Source organism: Pseudophryne corroboree, chromosome 3 (genome assembly GCF_028390025.1).
Source record: "Pseudophryne corroboree isolate aPseCor3 chromosome 3, aPseCor3.hap2, whole genome shotgun sequence".
NCBI lineage: Eukaryota > Metazoa > Chordata > Amphibia > Anura > Myobatrachidae > Pseudophryne > Pseudophryne corroboree.
This window is the reverse complement of record NC_086446.1, coordinates 547463118-547481825: the sequence shown is the minus strand read 5'-3', so window position 1 is coordinate 547481825 and position 18708 is coordinate 547463118. Positions and strand designations below refer to the sequence as shown.

The 18708-nt window shown below is 33.4% G+C and overlaps 18 non-coding genes across 18 annotated transcripts; all 18 read right to left on the bottom strand.

Moving 5' to 3' along the window:
- Positions 1 to 497: 497 nt before the first annotated feature.
- On the bottom strand, positions 498 to 579 carry TRNAL-UAG (transfer RNA leucine (anticodon UAG)). The gene has a single exon. It is a non-coding gene; the product is annotated as a tRNA-Leu (tRNA).
- Positions 580 to 841: 262 nt separating this feature from the next.
- On the bottom strand, positions 842 to 923 carry TRNAL-AAG (transfer RNA leucine (anticodon AAG)). The gene has a single exon. It is a non-coding gene; the product is annotated as a tRNA-Leu (tRNA).
- Positions 924 to 2623: 1700 nt separating this feature from the next.
- TRNAL-UAG (transfer RNA leucine (anticodon UAG)) lies at positions 2624 to 2705 on the bottom strand. Its single transcript has one exon. It is a non-coding gene; the product is annotated as a tRNA-Leu (tRNA).
- Positions 2706 to 2967: 262 nt separating this feature from the next.
- Positions 2968 to 3049, bottom strand: TRNAL-AAG (transfer RNA leucine (anticodon AAG)). The gene has a single exon. It is a non-coding gene; the product is annotated as a tRNA-Leu (tRNA).
- A 1700-nt stretch (positions 3050 to 4749) lies between these two features.
- On the bottom strand, positions 4750 to 4831 carry TRNAL-UAG (transfer RNA leucine (anticodon UAG)). Its single transcript has one exon. It is a non-coding gene; the product is annotated as a tRNA-Leu (tRNA).
- Positions 4832 to 5092: 261 nt separating this feature from the next.
- TRNAL-AAG (transfer RNA leucine (anticodon AAG)) lies at positions 5093 to 5174 on the bottom strand. The gene has a single exon. It is a non-coding gene; the product is annotated as a tRNA-Leu (tRNA).
- Positions 5175 to 6874: 1700 nt separating this feature from the next.
- Positions 6875 to 6956, bottom strand: TRNAL-UAG (transfer RNA leucine (anticodon UAG)). Its single transcript has one exon. It is a non-coding gene; the product is annotated as a tRNA-Leu (tRNA).
- Positions 6957 to 7217: 261 nt separating this feature from the next.
- Positions 7218 to 7299, bottom strand: TRNAL-AAG (transfer RNA leucine (anticodon AAG)). The gene has a single exon. It is a non-coding gene; the product is annotated as a tRNA-Leu (tRNA).
- Positions 7300 to 8999: 1700 nt separating this feature from the next.
- TRNAL-UAG (transfer RNA leucine (anticodon UAG)) lies at positions 9000 to 9081 on the bottom strand. Its single transcript has one exon. It is a non-coding gene; the product is annotated as a tRNA-Leu (tRNA).
- Positions 9082 to 9343: 262 nt separating this feature from the next.
- On the bottom strand, positions 9344 to 9425 carry TRNAL-AAG (transfer RNA leucine (anticodon AAG)). The gene has a single exon. It is a non-coding gene; the product is annotated as a tRNA-Leu (tRNA).
- Positions 9426 to 11125: 1700 nt separating this feature from the next.
- Positions 11126 to 11207, bottom strand: TRNAL-UAG (transfer RNA leucine (anticodon UAG)). The gene has a single exon. It is a non-coding gene; the product is annotated as a tRNA-Leu (tRNA).
- A 262-nt stretch (positions 11208 to 11469) lies between these two features.
- Positions 11470 to 11551, bottom strand: TRNAL-AAG (transfer RNA leucine (anticodon AAG)). Its single transcript has one exon. It is a non-coding gene; the product is annotated as a tRNA-Leu (tRNA).
- Positions 11552 to 13251: 1700 nt separating this feature from the next.
- TRNAL-UAG (transfer RNA leucine (anticodon UAG)) lies at positions 13252 to 13333 on the bottom strand. The gene has a single exon. It is a non-coding gene; the product is annotated as a tRNA-Leu (tRNA).
- A 261-nt stretch (positions 13334 to 13594) lies between these two features.
- On the bottom strand, positions 13595 to 13676 carry TRNAL-AAG (transfer RNA leucine (anticodon AAG)). Its single transcript has one exon. It is a non-coding gene; the product is annotated as a tRNA-Leu (tRNA).
- A 1692-nt stretch (positions 13677 to 15368) lies between these two features.
- On the bottom strand, positions 15369 to 15450 carry TRNAL-UAG (transfer RNA leucine (anticodon UAG)). Its single transcript has one exon. It is a non-coding gene; the product is annotated as a tRNA-Leu (tRNA).
- Positions 15451 to 15712: 262 nt separating this feature from the next.
- Positions 15713 to 15794, bottom strand: TRNAL-AAG (transfer RNA leucine (anticodon AAG)). Its single transcript has one exon. It is a non-coding gene; the product is annotated as a tRNA-Leu (tRNA).
- Positions 15795 to 17497: 1703 nt separating this feature from the next.
- Positions 17498 to 17579, bottom strand: TRNAL-UAG (transfer RNA leucine (anticodon UAG)). Its single transcript has one exon. It is a non-coding gene; the product is annotated as a tRNA-Leu (tRNA).
- Positions 17580 to 17841: 262 nt separating this feature from the next.
- On the bottom strand, positions 17842 to 17923 carry TRNAL-AAG (transfer RNA leucine (anticodon AAG)). Its single transcript has one exon. It is a non-coding gene; the product is annotated as a tRNA-Leu (tRNA).
- Positions 17924 to 18708: the final 785 nt, after the last annotated feature.

Sequence of the window (18708 nt, the reverse complement as noted above, 5' to 3'; positions counted from 1 at the left end):
GTGGCCTTAGACCGCTCGGCCATGGTACCAAATGAACACTCTTAGCTCACAGATCTGGGCCATATAGCACAGATTACAGTACAAACATTTTTTTTTGTTTTAAATAAATACTTAAAAAGAAGTGTCATACCAAAAGTGTTTAAGTTATGTACAAAATGTTTTGGAAGGTTAAAAAAGTATATCAATTGACATAAAATATTAATGAGAAAGGATTTTTTTATTATTCATTTGCTGTTTAGTAAAGAAAAACACTTTGACATCAATGACTTATTTTTTCTTAGGAAAAATAATTATGGCGGCAGTAGGTTTTGATCCAAAGCCTCCAAAGAAACTGGAACCTTAATCCAGCACCTTAGACACTGCTGATTTTTAGCTCATGCATCTGGATCATATCAATCAGCTATTGAGGAGAAAAGTCTTTATTATTATTGTTTTTCTTATTAGTGGAGAAAAACATTTTGTCATCACTGACTGATGTTTTCATAGTAAAATCATTATGGCAGCAGTGGGATTTGAACCCACGCCTCCAGAGAGACTGGAGCCTAAATCCAGCGCCTTAGACCGCTCGGCCATGCTACCACATGGACCTGTTTGACCGAATGCTCACAGTTCTGGATCATACAGTTGAGATTACAGGGAAAAAATGTGTTGTTTTAAATCAATACTTGAAAAGAAGTGTCATGTTACAAGTATTTAAAATACAAAAAGTTAAGGAAGCATAAAAAAGGTACAAAATTAGTAGACAATATTAATGAGTGAGGATTTTTTATTATTGATTTGCTGTTTAGTAGAGTAAAACAGTTTGACATCAATAAATGTCATTTTCTCTTGAAAATAATTATGGCAGCAGTGGGATTTGAACCCACGCCTCCAAAGAGACTGGAGCCTTAATCCAGCGCCTTAGACCGCTCGGCCATGCTACCACATATCTATTTTGGCTCCAAAGGTCATAGTTTATTATTTTACATATTATTTTTAAAGTTTGAGAAGACTCTTGAAATTGTGATAAACTGTTTTAAAATCTAGGACAGATGATGAACTTTTCAACCTTCCAATATTTTACTTTAGCAACTTAGTGGCCTTAGTCTGCTCGGCCATGGTACCACATGGACACTCTTAGCTCACAGATCTGGGTCATATAGCTCAGGTTACAGTAAAAACATTTTTTTAAATCAATATTTAAAAAAAAGTGTAATGCAAAAAGTGTTTAAATTATGTACAAAACGTTTTGGAAGGTTAAAAAAAGTACATAAATTGACATAAAATATCAATGAGAAAGGATATTTTTATTATTCATTTGCTGTTTAGTAGAGAAAAAACACTTTGACATCAATTACTTATTTTTTCTCAGGGAAAATAATTATGGCGGCAGTAGGTTTTGAACCAATTCCTCCAAAGAATCTGGAACTTTAATCCAGCACCTTAGACACTGCTGATTTTTAGCTAATGCATCTGGATCATATTGATCAGGTGTTGAGGAGAAAGGACTTTATTATTATTGATTTTCTTATTAGTGGAGAAAAACACATTGCCATCACTGACTGACATTTTCATAGTAAAATCATTATGGAAGCAGTGGGATTCAGACCCACGCCTCCAGAGAGACTGGAACCTAAATCCAGTGCCTTAGACCACTCGCCCTTGCTACCCCATGGATACTTTTGACTCAAAGCTCAGAGTTCTGGATCACATAGTTAAGATTACAAGAAAAAATTGTGTAGTTATAAATCAATACTTGAAAAGAAGTGTCATGTTAAAAGTGTTTAAAATACAAAAATTTAAAAAAGGTACAAAATTAGCAGACAATATTAATTAGAAAGGATTTTTTATTATTGACTTGCTGTTTAGTGGAGAAAAACACTTTGACATCAATGACAGTCGTTTTATCTTGAAAATAATTATGACAGCAGTGGAATTTGAACTCATGCCTACAAACAGACTGGAGCCTTAATGCAGCATCTTAGACCGCTCAGCCACATTTCTACCTTGACTCCATAGCTCATAGTTTATAATTTTACATATTATTTTTACATTTTGAGAAGACTTGAAATTATGATAAACTGTTTTAAAATCTAGGGCAGATGATGAACTTTTTAACCTACCAATATTTTATTTTAGCAGCTTAGTGGCCTTAGACCACTCGGCCATGGTACCAAATGAACACTCTTAGCTCACAGATCTGGGCCATATAGCACAGATTACAGTACAAACATTTTTTTTTTGTTTTAAATAAATACTTAAAAAGAAGTGTCATACCAAAAGTGTTTAAGTTATGTACAAAATGTTTTGGAAGGTTAAAAAAGTACATCAATTGACATAAAATATTAATGAGAAAGGATTTTTTTATTATTCATTTGCTGTTTAGTAAAGAAAAACACTTTGACATCAATGACTTATTTTTTCTTAGGAAAAATAATTATTGCGGCAGTAGGTTTTGATCCAAAGCCTCCAAAGAAACTGGAACCTTAATCCAGCACCTTAGACACTGCTGATTTTTAGCTCATGCATCTGGATCATATCAATCAGCTATTGAGGAGAAAAGTCTTTATTATTATTGTTTTTCTTATTAGTGGAGAAAAACATTTTGTCATCACTGACTGATGTTTTCATAGTAATATCATTATGGCAGCAGTGGGATTTGAACCCACGCCTCCAGAGAGACTGGAGCCTAAATCCAGCACCTTAGACCGCTCGGCCATGCTACCACATGGACCTGTCTGACTGAATGCTCACAGTTCTGGATCATACAGTTGAGATTACAGGGAAAAAATGTGTTGTTTTAAATCAATACTTGAAAAGAAGTGTCATGTTACAAGTATTTAAAATACAAAAAGTTAAGGAAGCATAAAAAAGGTACAAAATTAGTAGACAATATTAATGAGTGAGGATTTTTTATTATTGATTTGCTGTTTAGTAGAGTAAAACAGTTTGACATCAATAAATGTCATTTTCTCTTGAAAATAATTATGGCAGCAGTGGGATTTGAACCCACGCCTCCAAAGAGACTGGAGCCTTAATCCAGCGCCTTAGACCGCTCGGCCATGCTACCACATATCTATTTTGGCTCTAAAGGTCATAGTTTATTATTTTACATATTATTTTTAAAGTTTGAGAAGACTCTTGAAATTGTGATAAACTGTTTTAAAATCTAGGACAGATGATGAACTTTTCAACCTTCCAATATTTTACTTTAGCAACTTAGTGGCCTTAGTCTGCTCGGCCATGGTACCACATGGACACTCTTAGCTCACAGATCTGGGTCATATAGCTCAGGTTACAGTAAAAACATTTTTTTAAATCAATATTTAAAAAAAAGTGTAATGCAAAAAGTGTTTAAATTATGTACAAAACGTTTTGGAAGGTTAAAAAAAGTACATAAATTGACATAAAATATCAATGAGAAAGGATATTTTTATTATTCATTTGCTGTTTAGTAGAGAAAAAACACTTTGACATCAATTACTTATTTTTTCTCAGGGAAAATAATTATGGCGGCAGTAGGTTTTGAACCAATTCCTCCAAAGAATCTGGAACTTTAATCCAGCACCTTAGACACTGCTGATTTTTAGCTAATGCATCTGGATCATATTGATCAGGTGTTGAGGAGAAAGGACTTTATTATTATTGATTTTCTTATTAGTGGAGAAAAACACATTGCCATCACTGACTGACATTTTCATAGTAAAATCATTATGGAAGCAGTGGGATTCAGACCCACGCCTCCAGAGAGACTGGAACCTAAATCCAGTGCCTTAGACCACTCGCCCTTGCTACCCCATGGATACTTTTGACTCAAAGCTCAGAGTTCTGGATCACATAGTTAAGATTACAAGAAAAAATTGTGTAGTTATAAATCAATACTTGAAAAGAAGTGTCATGTTAAAAGTGTTTAAAATACAAAAATTTAAAAAAGGTACAAAATTAGCAGACAATATTAATTAGAAAGGATTTTTTATTATTGACTTGCTGTTTAGTGGAGAAAAACACTTTGACATCAATGACAGTCGTTTTATCTTGAAAATAATTATGACAGCAGTGGAATTTGAACTCATGCCTACAAACAGACTGGAGCCTTAATGCAGCATCTTAGACCGCTCAGCCACATTTCTACCTTGACTCCATAGCTCATAGTTTATAATTTTACATATTATTTTTACATTTTGAGAAGACTTGAAATTATGATAAACTGTTTTAAAATCTAGGGCAGATGATGAACTTTTTAACCTACCAATATTTTATTTTAGCAGCTTAGTGGCCTTAGACCACTCGGCCATGGTACCAAATGAACACTCTTAGCTCACAGATCTGGGCCATATAGCACAGATTACAGTACAAACATTTTTTTTTTGTTTTAAATAAATACTTAAAAAGAAGTGTCATACCAAAAGTGTTTAAGTTATTTACAAAATGTTTTGGAAGGTTAAAAAAGTACATCAATTGACATAAAATATTAATGAGAAAGGATTTTTTTATTATTCATTTGCTGTTTAGTAAAGAAAAACACTTTGACATCAATGACTTATTTTTTCTTAGGAAAAATAATTATTGCGGCAGTAGGTTTTGATCCAAAGCCTCCAAAGAAACTGGAACCTTAATCCAGCACCTTAGACACTGCTGATTTTTAGCTCATGCATCTGGATCATATCAATCAGCTATTGAGGAGAAAAGTCTTTATTATTATTGTTTTTCTTATTAGTGGAGAAAAACATTTTGTCATCACTGACTGATGTTTTCATAGTAATATCATTATGGCAGCAGTGGGATTTGAACCCACGCCTCCAGAGAGACTGGAGCCTAAATCCAGCACCTTAGACCGCTCGGCCATGCTACCACATGGACCTGTCTGACTGAATGCTCACAGTTCTGGATCATACAGTTGAGATTACAGGAAAAAATGTGTTGTTTTAAATCAATACTTGAAAAGAAGTGTCATGTTACAAGTATTTAAAATACAAAAAGTTAAGGAAGCATAAAAAAGGTACAAAATTAGTAGACAATATTAATGAGTAAGGATTTTTTATTATTGATTTGCTGTTTAGTAGAGTAAAACAGTTTGACATCAATAAATGTCATTTTCTCTTGAAAATAATTATGGCAGCAGTGGGATTTGAACCCACGCCTCCAAAGAGACTGGAGCCTTAATCCAGCACCTTAGACCGCTCGGCCATGCTACCACATATCTATTTTGGCTCCAAAGGTCATAGTTTATTATTTTACATATTATTTTTAAAGTTTGAGAAGACTCTTGAAATTGTGATAAACTGTTTTAAAATGTAGGACAGATGATGAACTTTTCAACCTTCCAATATTTTACTTTAGCAACTTAGTGGCCTTAGACCGCTCAGCCATGGTACCACATGGACACTCTTAGCTCACAGATCTGGGTCATGTAGCTCAGGTTACAGTAAAAACATTTTTTTAAATCAATATTTAAAAAAAAGTGTAATGCAAAAAGTGTTTAAATTATGTACAAAACGTTTTGGAAGGTTAAAAAAAGTACATAAATTGACATAAAATATCAATGAGAAAGGATATTTTTATTATTCATTTGCTGTTTAGTAGAGAAAAAACACTTTGACATCAATTACTTATTTTTTCTCAGGGAAAATAATTATGGCGGCAGTAGGTTTTGAACCAATTCCTCCAAAGAATCTGGAACTTTAATCCAGCACCTTAGACACTGCTGATTTTTAGCTAATGCATCTGGATCATATTGATCAGGTGTTGAGGAGAAAGGACTTTATTATTATTGATTTTCTTATTAGTGGAGAAAAACACATTGCCATCACTGACTGACATTTTCATAGTAAAATCATTATGGAAGCAGTGGGATTCAGACCCACGCCTCCAGAGAGACTGGAACCTAAATCCAGTGCCTTAGACCACTCGCCCTTGCTACCCCATGGATACTTTTGACTCAAAGCTCAGAGTTCTGGATCACATAGTTAAGATTACAAGAAAAAATTGTGTAGTTATAAATCAATACTTGAAAAGAAGTGTCATGTTAAAAGTGTTTAAAATACAAAAATTTAAAAAAGGTACAAAATTAGCAGACAATATTAATTAGAAAGGATTTTTTATTATTGACTTGCTGTTTAGTGGAGAAAAACACTTTGACATCAATGACAGTCGTTTTATCTTGAAAATAATTATGACAGCAGTGGAATTTGAACTCATGCCTACAAACAGACTGGAGCCTTAATGCAGCATCTTAGACCGCTCAGCCACATTTCTACCTTGACTCCATAGCTCATAGTTTATAATTTTACATATTATTTTTACATTTTGAGAAGACTTGAAATTATGATAAACTGTTTTAAAATCTAGGGCAGATGATGAACTTTTTAACCTACCAATATTTTATTTTAGCAGCTTAGTGGCCTTAGACCACTCGGCCATGGTACCAAATGAACACTCTTAGCTCACAGATCTGGGCCATATAGCACAGATTACAGTACAAACATTTTTTTTTTGTTTTAAATAAATACTTAAAAAGAAGTGTCATACCAAAAGTGTTTAAGTTATTTACAAAATGTTTTGGAAGGTTAAAAAAGTACATCAATTGACATAAAATATTAATGAGAAAGGATTTTTTTATTATTCATTTGCTGTTTAGTAAAGAAAAACACTTTGACATCAATGACTTATTTTTTCTTAGGAAAAATAATTATTGCGGCAGTAGGTTTTGATCCAAAGCCTCCAAAGAAACTGGAACCTTAATCCAGCACCTTAGACACTGCTGATTTTTAGCTCATGCATCTGGATCATATCAATCAGCTATTGAGGAGAAAAGTCTTTATTATTATTGTTTTTCTTATTAGTGGAGAAAAACATTTTGTCATCACTGACTGATGTTTTCATAGTAATATCATTATGGCAGCAGTGGGATTTGAACCCACGCCTCCAGAGAGACTGGAGCCTAAATCCAGCACCTTAGACCGCTCGGCCATGCTACCACATGGACCTGTCTGACTGAATGCTCACAGTTCTGGATCATACAGTTGAGATTACAGGAAAAAATGTGTTGTTTTAAATCAATACTTGAAAAGAAGTGTCATGTTACAAGTATTTAAAATACAAAAAGTTAAGGAAGCATAAAAAAGGTACAAAATTAGTAGACAATATTAATGAGTAAGGATTTTTTATTATTGATTTGCTGTTTAGTAGAGTAAAACAGTTTGACATCAATAAATGTCATTTTCTCTTGAAAATAATTATGGCAGCAGTGGGATTTGAACCCACACCTCCAAAGAGACTGGAGCCTTAATCCAGCACCTTAGACCGCTCGGCCATGCTACCACATATCTATTTTGGCTCCAAAGGTCATAGTTTATTATTTTACATATTATTTTTAAAGTTTGAGAAGACTCTTGAAATTGTGATAAACTGTTTTAAAATCTAGGACAGATGATGAACTTTTCAACCTTCCAATATTTTACTTTAGCAACTTAGTGGCCTTAGACCGCTCGGCCATGGTACCACATGGACACTCTTAGCTCACAGATCTGGGTCATGTAGCTCAGGTTACAGTAAAAACATTTTTTTAAATCAATATTTAAAAAGAAGTGTAATGCAAAAAGTGTTTAAATTATGTACAAAACGTTTTGGAAGGTTAAAAAAGTACATAAATTGACATAAAATATCAATGAGAAAGGATATTTTTATTATTCATTTGCTGTTTAGTAGAGAAAAAACACTTTGACATCAATGACTTATTTTTTCTCAGGGAAAATAATTATGGCAGCAGTAGGTTTTGAACCAATTCCTCCAAAGAATCTGGAACTTTAATCCAGCACCTTAGACACTGCTGATTTTTAGCTAATGCATCTGGATCATATTGATCAGATGTTGAGGAGAAAGGACTTTATTATTATTGATTTTCTTATTAGTGGAGAAAAACACATTGCCATTACTGACTGACATTTTCATAGTAAAATCATTATGGAAGCAGTGGGATTCAGACCCACGCCTCCAGAGAGACTGGAACCTAAATCCAGTGCCTTAGACCACTCGCCCTTGCTACCCCATGGATACTTTTGACTCAAAGCTCAGAGTTATGGATCATATAGTTAAGATTACAAGAAAAAATTGTGTAGTTATAAATCAATACTTGAAAAGAAGTGTCATGTTAAAAGTGTTTAAAATACAAAAATTTAAAAAAGGTACAAAATTAGCAGACAATATTAATTAGAAAGGATTTTTTATTATTGACTTGCTGTTTAGTGGAGAAAAACACTTTGACATCAATGACAGTCGTTTTATCTTGAAAATAATTATGACAGCAGTGGAATTTGAACCCATGCCTCCAAACAGACTGGAGCCTTAATGCAGCATCTTAGACCGCTCAGCCACATTTCTACCTTGACTCCATAGCTCATAGTTTATAATTTTACATATTATTTTTACATTTTGAGAAGACTCTTGAAATTATGATAAACTGTTTTAAAATCTAGGGCAGATGATGAACTTTTTAACCTACCAATATTTTATTTTAGCAGCTTAGTGGCCTTAGACCGCTCGGCCATGGTACCAAATGAACACTCTTAGCTCACAGATCTGGGCCATATAGCACAGATTACAGTACAAACATTTTTTTTTGTTTTAAATAAATTCTTAAAAAGAAGTGTCATACCAAAAGTGTTTAAATTATGTACAAAATGTTTTGGAAGGTTAAAAAAGTACATCAATTGACATAAAATATTAATGAGAAAGGATTTTTTTATTATTCATTTGCTGTTTAGTAAAGAAAAACACTTTGACATCAATGACTTATTTTTTCTTAGGAAAAATAATTATGGCGGCAGTAGGTTTTGATCCAAAGCCTCCAAAGAAACTGGAACCTTAATCCAGCACCTTAGACACTGCTGATTTTTAGCTCATGCATCTGGATCATATCAATCAGCTATTGAGGAGAAAAGTCTTTATTATTATTGTTTTTCTTATTAGTGGAGAAAAACATTTTGTCATCACTGACTGATGTTTTCATAGTAAAATCATTATGGCAGCAGTGGGATTTGAACCCACGCCTCCAGAGAGACTGGAGTCTAAATCCAGCGCCTTAGACCGCTCGGCCATGCTACCACATGGAACTGTTTGACCAAATGCTCACAGTTCTGGATCATACAGTTGAGATTACAGGGAAAAAATGTGTTGTTTTAAATCAATACTTGAAAAGAAGTGTCATGTTACAAGTATTTAAAATACAAAAAGTTAAGGAAGCATAAAAAAGGTACAAAATTAGTAGACAATATTAATGAGTAAGGATTTTTTATTATTGATTTGCTGTTTAGTAGAGTAAAACAGTTTGACATCAATAAATGTCATTTTCTCTTGAAAATAATTATGGCAGCAGTGGGATTTGAACCCACACCTCCAAAGAGACTGGAGCCTTAATCCAGCGCCTTAGACCACTCGGCCATGCTACCACATATCTGTTTTGGCTCCAAAGGTCATAGTTTATTATTTTACATATTATTTTTAAAGTTTGAGAAGACTCTTGAAATTGTGATAAACTGTTTTAAAATCTAGGACAGATGATGAACTTTTCAACCTTCCAATATTTTACTTTAGCAACTTAGTGGCCTTAGACCGCTCGGCCATGGTACCACATGGACACTCTTAGCTCACAGATCTGGGTCATATAGCTCAGGTTACAGTAAAAACATTTTTTTAAATCAATATTTAAAAAGAAGTGTAATGCAAAAAGTGTTTAAATTATGTACAAAACGTTTTGGAAGGTTAAAAAAAGTACATAAATTGACATAAAATATCAATGAGAAAGGATATTTTTATTATTCATTTGCTGTTTAGTAGAGAAAAAACACTTTGACATCAATTACTTATTTTTTCTCAGGGAAAATAATTATGGCGGCAGTAGGTTTTGAACCAATTCCTCCAAAGAATCTGGAACTTTAATCCAGCACCTTAGACACTGCTGATTTTTAGCTAATGCATCTGGATCATATTGATCAGATGTTGAGGAGAAAGGACTTTATTATTATTGATTTTCTTATTAGTGGAGAAAAACACATTGCCATCACTGACTGACATTTTCATAGTAAAATCATTATGGAAGCAGTGGGATTCAGACCCACGCCTCCAGAGAGACTGGAACCTAAATCCAGTGCCTTAGACCACTCACCCTTGCTACCCCATGGATACTTTTGACTCAAAGCTCAGAGTTCTGGATCATATAGTTAAGATTACAAGAAAAAATTGTGTAGTTATAAATCAATACTTGAAAAGAAGTGTCATGTTAAAAGTGTTTAAAATACAAAAATTTAAAAAAGGTACAAAATTAGCAGACAATATTAATTAGAAAGGATTTTTTATTATTGAGTTGCTGTTTAGTGGAGAAAAACACTTTGACATCAATGACAGTCGTTTTATCTTGAAAATAATTATGACAGCAGTGGAATTTGAACCCATGCCTCCAAACAGACTGGAGCCTTAATGCAGCATCTTAGACCGCTCAGCCACATTTCTACCTTGACTCCATAGCTCATAGTTTATAATTTTACATATTATTTTTACATTTTGAGAAGACTCTTGAAATTATGATAAACTGTTTTAAAATCTAGGGCAGATGATGAACTTTTTAACCTACCAATATTTTATTTTAGCAGCTTAGTGGCCTTAGACCGCTCGGCCATGGTACCAAATGAACACTCTTAGCTCACAGATCTGGGCCATATAGCACAGATTACAGTACAAACATTTTTTTTGTTTTAAATAAATACTTAAAAAGAAGTGTCATACCAAAAGTGTTTAAGTTATGTACAAAATGTTTTGGAAGGTTAAAAAAGTATATCAATTGACATAAAATATTAATGAGAAAGGATTTTTTTATTATTCATTTGCTGTTTAGTAAAGAAAAACACTTTGACATCAATGACTTATTTTTTCTTAGGAAAAATAATTATGGCGGCAGTAGGTTTTGATCCAAAGCCTCCAAAGAAACTGGAACCTTAATCCAGCACCTTAGACACTGCTGATTTTTAGCTCATGCATCTGGATCATATCAATCAGCTATTGAGGAGAAAAGTCTTTATTATTATTGTTTTTCTTATTAGTGGAGAAAAACATTTTGTCATCACTGACTGATGTTTTCATAGTAAAATCATTATGGCAGCAGTGGGATTTGAACCCACGCCTCCAGAGAGACTGGAGCCTAAATCCAGCGCCTTAGACCGCTCGGCCATGCTACCACATGGACCTGTTTGACCGAATGCTCACAGTTCTGGATCATACAGTTGAGATTACAGGGAAAAAATGTGTTGTTTTAAATCAATACTTGAAAAGAAGTGTCATGTTACAAGTATTTAAAATACAAAAAGTTAAGGAAGCATAAAAAAGGTACAAAATTAGTAGACAATATTAATGAGTGAGGATTTTTTATTATTGATTTGCTGTTTAGTAGAGTAAAACAGTTTGACATCAATAAATGTCATTTTCTCTTGAAAATAATTATGGCAGCAGTGGGATTTGAACACACGCCTCCAAAGAGACTGGAGCCTTAATCCAGCGCCTTAGACCGCTCGGCCATGCTACCACATATCTATTTTGGCTCCAAAGGTCATAGTTTATTATTTTACATATTATTTTTAAAGTTTGAGAAGACTCTTGAAATTGTGATAAACTGTTTTAAAATCTAGGACAGATGATGAACTTTTCAACCTTCCAATATTTTACTTTAGCAACTTAGTGGCCTTAGTCTGCTCGGCCATGGTACCACATGGACACTCTTAGCTCACAGATCTGGGTCATATAGCTCAGGTTACAGTAAAAACATTTTTTTAAATCAATATTTAAAAAAAAGTGTAATGCAAAAAGTGTTTAAATTATGTACAAAACGTTTTGGAAGGTTAAAAAAAGTACATAAATTGACATAAAATATCAATGAGAAAGGATATTTTTATTATTCATTTGCTGTTTAGTAGAGAAAAAACACTTTGACATCAATTACTTATTTTTTCTCAGGGAAAATAATTATGGCGGCAGTAGGTTTTGAACCAATTCCTCCAAAGAATCTGGAACTTTAATCCAGCACCTTAGACACTGCTGATTTTTAGCTAATGCATCTGGATCATATTGATCAGGTGTTGAGGAGAAAGGACTTTATTATTATTGATTTTCTTATTAGTGGAGAAAAACACATTGCCATCACTGACTGACATTTTCATAGTAAAATCATTATGGAAGCAGTGGGATTCAGACCCACGCCTCCAGAGAGACTGGAACCTAAATCCAGTGCCTTAGACCACTCGCCCTTGCTACCCCATGGATACTTTTGACTCAAAGCTCAGAGTTCTGGATCACATAGTTAAGATTACAAGAAAAAATTGTGTAGTTATAAATCAATACTTGAAAAGAAGTGTCATGTTAAAAGTGTTTAAAATACAAAAATTTAAAAAAGGTACAAAATTAGCAGACAATATTAATTAGAAAGGATTTTTTATTATTGACTTGCTGTTTAGTGGAGAAAAACACTTTGACATCAATGACAGTCGTTTTATCTTGAAAATAATTATGACAGCAGTGGAATTTGAACTCATGCCTACAAACAGACTGGAGCCTTAATGCAGCATCTTAGACCGCTCAGCCACATTTCTACCTTGACTCCATAGCTCATAGTTTATAATTTTACATATTATTTTTACATTTTGAGAAGACTTGAAATTATGATAAACTGTTTTAAAATCTAGGGCAGATGATGAACTTTTTAACCTACCAATATTTTATTTTAGCAGCTTAGTGGCCTTAGACCACTCGGCCATGGTACCAAATGAACACTCTTAGCTCACAGATCTGGGCCATATAGCACAGATTACAGTACAAACATTTTTTTTTTGTTTTAAATAAATACTTAAAAAGAAGTGTCATACCAAAAGTGTTTAAGTTATTTACAAAATGTTTTGGAAGGTTAAAAAAGTACATCAATTGACATAAAATATTAATGAGAAAGGATTTTTTTATTATTCATTTGCTGTTTAGTAAAGAAAAACACTTTGACATCAATGACTTATTTTTTCTTAGGAAAAATAATTATTGCGGCAGTAGGTTTTGATCCAAAGCCTCCAAAGAAACTGGAACCTTAATCCAGCACCTTAGACACTGCTGATTTTTAGCTCATGCATCTGGATCATATCAATCAGCTATTGAGGAGAAAAGTCTTTATTATTATTGTTTTTCTTATTAGTGGAGAAAAACATTTTGTCATCACTGACTGATGTTTTCATAGTAATATCATTATGGCAGCAGTGGGATTTGAACCCACGCCTCCAGAGAGACTGGAGCCTAAATCCAGCACCTTAGACCGCTCGGCCATGCTACCACATGGACCTGTCTGACTGAATGCTCACAGTTCTGGATCATACAGTTGAGATTACAGGAAAAAATGTGTTGTTTTAAATCAATACTTGAAAAGAAGTGTCATGTTACAAGTATTTAAAATACAAAAAGTTAAGGAAGCATAAAAAAGGTACAAAATTAGTAGACAATATTAATGAGTAAGGATTTTTTATTATTGATTTGCTGTTTAGTAGAGTAAAACAGTTTGACATCAATAAATGTCATTTTCTCTTGAAAATAATTATGGCAGCAGTGGGATTTGAACCCACGCCTCCAAAGAGACTGGAGCCTTAATCCAGCACCTTAGACCGCTCGGCCATGCTACCACATATCTATTTTGGCTCCAAAGGTCATAGTTTATTATTTTACATATTATTTTTAAAGTTTGAGAAGACTCTTGAAATTGTGATAAACTGTTTTAAAATGTAGGACAGATGATGAACTTTTCAACCTTCCAATATTTTACTTTAGCAACTTAGTGGCCTTAGACCGCTCAGCCATGGTACCACATGGACACTCTTAGCTCACAGATCTGGGTCATGTAGCTCAGGTTACAGTAAAAACATTTTTTTAAATCAATATTTAAAAAGAAGTGTAATGCAAAAAGTGTTTAAATTATGTACAAAACGTTTTGGAAGGTTAAAAAAAGTACATAAATTGACATAAAATATCAATGAGAAAGGATATTTTTATTATTCATTTGCTGTTTAGTAGAGAAAAAACACTTTGACATCAATGACTTATTTTTTCTCAGGGAAAATAATTATGGCAGCAGTAGGTTTTGAACCAATTCCTCCAAAGAATCTGGAACTTTAATCCAGCACCTTAGACACTGCTGATTTTTAGCTAATGCATCTGGATCATATTGATCAGATGTTGAGGAGAAAGGACTTTATTATTATTGATTTTCTTATTAGTGGAGAAAAACACATTGCCATCACTGACTGACATTTTCATAGTAAAATCATTATGGAAGCAGTGGGATTCAGACCCACGCCTCCAGAGAGACTGGAACCTAAATCCAGTGCCTTAGACCACTCGCCCTTGCTACCCCATGGATACTTTTGACTCAAAGCTCAGAGTTATATAGTTAAGATTACAAGAAAAAATTGTGTAGTTATAAATCAATACTTGAAAAGAAGTGTCATGTTAAAAGTGTTTAAAATACAAAAATTTAAAAAAGGTACAAAATTAGCAGACAATATTAATTAGAAAGGATTTTTTATTATTGACTTGCTGTTTAGTGGAGAAAAACACTTTGACATCAATGACAGTCGTTTTATCTTGAAAATAATTATGACAGCAGTGGAATTTGAACCCATGCCTCCAAACAGACTGGAGCCTTAATGCAGCATCTTAGACCGCTCAGCCACATTTCTACCTTGACTCCATAGCTCATAGTTTATAATTTTACATATTATTTTTACATTTTGAGAAGACTTGAAATTATGATAAACTGTTTTAAAATCTAGGGCAGATGATGAACTTTTTAACCTACCAATATTTTATTTTAGCAGCTTAGTGGCCTTAGACCGCTCGGCCATGGTACCAAATGAACACTCTTAGCTCACAGATCTGGGCCATATAGCACAGATTACAGTACAAACATTTCTTTTTGTTTTAAATAAATTCTTAAAAAGAAGTGTCATACCAAAAGTGTTTAAATTATGTACAAAATGTTTTGGAAGGTTAAAAAAGTACATCAATTGACATAAAATATTAATGAGAAAGGATTTTTTTATTATTCATTTGCTGTTTAGTAAAGAAAAACACTTTGACATCAATGACTTATTTTTTCTTAGGAAAAATAATTATGGCGGCAGTAGGTTTTGATCCAAAGCCTCCAAAGAAACTGGAACCTTAATCCAGCACCTTAGACACTGCTGATTTTTAGCTCATGCATCTGGATCATATCAATCAGCTATTGAGGAGAAAAGTCTTTATTATTATTGTTTTTCTTATTAGTGGAGAAAAACATTTTGTCATCACTGACTGATGTTTTCATAGTAAAATCATTATGGCAGCAGTGGGATTTGAACCCACGCCTCCAGAGAGACTGGAGTCTAAATCCAGCGCCTTAGACCGCTCGGCCATGCTACCACATGGAACTGTTTGACCAAATGCTCACAGTTCTGGATCATACAGTTGAGATTACAGGGAAAAAATGTGTTGTTTTAAATCAATACTTGAAAAGAAGTGTCATGTTACAAGTATTTAAAATACAAAAAGTTAAGGAAGCATAAAAAAGGTACAAAATTAGTAGACAATATTAATGAGTAAGGATTTTTTATTATTGATTTGCTGTTTAGTAGAGTAAAACAGTTTGACATCAATAAATGTCATTTTCTCTTGAAAATAATTATGGCAGCAGTGGGATTTGAACCCACGCCTCCAAAGAGACTGGAGCCTTAATCCAGCGCCTTAGACCACTCGGCCATGCTACCACATATCTGTTTTGGCTCCAAAGGTCATAGTTTATTATTTTACATATTATTTTTAAAGTTTGAGAAGACTCTTGAAATTGTGATAAACTGTTTTAAAATCTAGGACAGATGATGAACTTTTCAACCTTCCAATATTTTACTTTAGCAACTTAGTGGCCTTAGTCCGCTCGGCCATGGTACCACATGGCCACTCTTAGCTCACAGATCTGGGTCATATAGCTCAGGTTACAGTAAAAACATTTTTTTAAATCAATATTTAAAAAGAAGTGTAATGCAAAAAGTGTTTAAATTATGTACAAAACGTTTTGGAAGGTTAAAAAAAAGTACATAAATTGACATAAAATATCAATGAGAAAGGATATTTTTATTATTCATTTGCTGTTTAGTAGAGAAAAAACACTTTGACATCAATTACTTATTTTTTCTCAGGGAAAATAATTATGGCGGCAGTAGGTTTTGAACCAATTCCTCCAAAGAATCTGGAACTTTAATCCAGCACCTTAGACACTGCTGATTTTTAGCTAATGCATCTGGATCATATTGATCAGATGTTGAGGAGAAAGGACTTTATTATTATTGATTTTCTTATTAGTGGAGAAAAACACATTGCCATCACTGACTGACATTTTCATAGTAAAATCATTATGGAAGCAGTGGGATTCAGACTCACGCCTCCAGAGAGACTGGAACCTAAATCCAGTGCCTTAGACCACTCACCCTTGCTACCCCATGGATACTTTTGACTCAAAGCTCAGAGTTCTGGATCATATAGTTAAGATTACAAGAAAAAATTGTGTAGTTATAAATCAATACTTGAAAAGAAGTGTCATGTTAAAAGTGTTTAAAATACAAAAATTTAAAAAAGGTACAAAATTAGCAGACAATATTAATTAGAAAGGATTTTTTATTATTGACTTGCTGTTTAGTGGAGAAAAACACTTTGACATCAATGACAGTCGTTTTATCTTGAAAATAATTATGACAGCAGTGGAATTTGAACCCATGCCTCCAAACAGACTGGAGCCTTAATGCAGCATCTTAGACCGCTCAGCCACATTTCTACCTTGACTCCATAGCTCATAGTTTATAATTTTACATATTATTTTTACATTTTGAGAAGACTCTTGAAATTATGATAAACTGTTTTAAAATCTAGGGCAGATGATGAACTTTTTAATCTACCAATATTTTATTTTAACAGCTTAGTGGCCTTAGACCGCTCGGCCATGGTACCAAATGAACACTCTTAGCTCACAGATCTGGGCCATATAGCACAGATTACAGTACAAACATTTTTTTTTTGTTTTAAATAAATTCTTAAAAAGAAGTGTCATACCAAAAGTGTTTAAATTATGTACAAAATGTTTTGGAAGGTTAAAAAAGTACATCAATTGACATAAAATATTAATGAGAAAGGATTTTTTTATTATTCATTTGCTGTTTAGTAAAGAAAAACACTTTGACATCAATGACTTATTTTTTCTTAGGAAAAATAATTATGGCGGCAGTAGGTTTTGATCCAAAGCCTCCAAAGAAACTGGAACCTTAATCCAGCACCTTAGACACTGCTGATTTTTAGCTCATGCATTTGGATCATATCAATCAGCTATTGAGGAGAAAAGTCTTTATTATTATTGTTTTTCTTATTAGTGGAGAAAAACATTTTGTCATCAGTGACTGATGTTTTCATAGTAAAATCATTATGGCAGCAGTGGGATTTGAACCCACGCCTCCAGAGAGACTGGAGCCTAAATCCAGCGCCTTAGACTGCTCGGCCATGCTACCACATGGACCTGTTTGACCGAATGCTCACAGTTCTGGATCATACAGTTGAGATTACAGGGAAAAAATGTGTTGTTTTAAATCAATACTTGAAAAGAAGTGTCATGTTACAAGTATTTAAAATACAAAAAGTTAAGGAAGCATAAAAAAGGTACAAAATTAGTAGACAATATTAATGAGTGAGGATTTTTTATTATTGATTTGCTGTTTAGTAGAGTAAAACAGTTTGACATCAATAAATGTCATTTTCTCTTGAAAATAATTATGGCAGCAGTGGGATTTGAACCCACGCCTCCAAAGAGACTGGAGCCTTAATCCAGCGCCTTAGACCGCTCGGCCATGCTACCACATATCTATTTTGGCTCCAAAGGTCATAGTTTATTATTTTACATATTATTTTTAAAGTTTGAGAAGACTCTTGAAATTGTGATAAACTGTTTTAAAATCTAGGACAGATGATGAACTTTTCAACCTTCCAATATTTTACTTTAGCAACTTAGTGGCCTTAGTCTGCTCGGCCATGGTACCACATGGACACTCTTAGCTCACAGATCTGGGTCATATAGCTCAGGTTACAGTAAAAACATTTTTTTAAATCAATATTTAAAAAAAAGTGTAATGCAAAAAGTGTTTAAATTATGTACAAAACGTTTTGGAAGGTTAAAAAAAGTACATAAATTGACATAAAATATCAATGAGAAAGGATATTTTTATTATTCATTTGCTGTTTAGTAGAGAAAAAACACTTTGACATCAATTACTTATTTTTTCTCAGGGAAAATAATTATGGCGGCAGTAGGTTTTGAACCAATTCCTCCAAAGAATCTGGAACTTTAATCCAGCACCTTAGACACTGCTGATTTTTAGCTAATGCATCTGGATCATATTGATCAGGTGTTGAGGAGAAAGGACTTTATTATTATTGATTTTCTTATTAGTGGAGAAAAACACATTGCCATCACTGACTGACATTTTCATAGTAAAATCATTATGGAAGCAGTGGGATTCAGACCCACGCCTCCAGAGAGACTGGAACCTAAATCCAGTGCCTTAGACCACTCGCCCTTGCTACCCCATGGATACTTTTGACTCAAAGCTCAGAGTTCTGGATCATATAGTTAAGATTACAAGA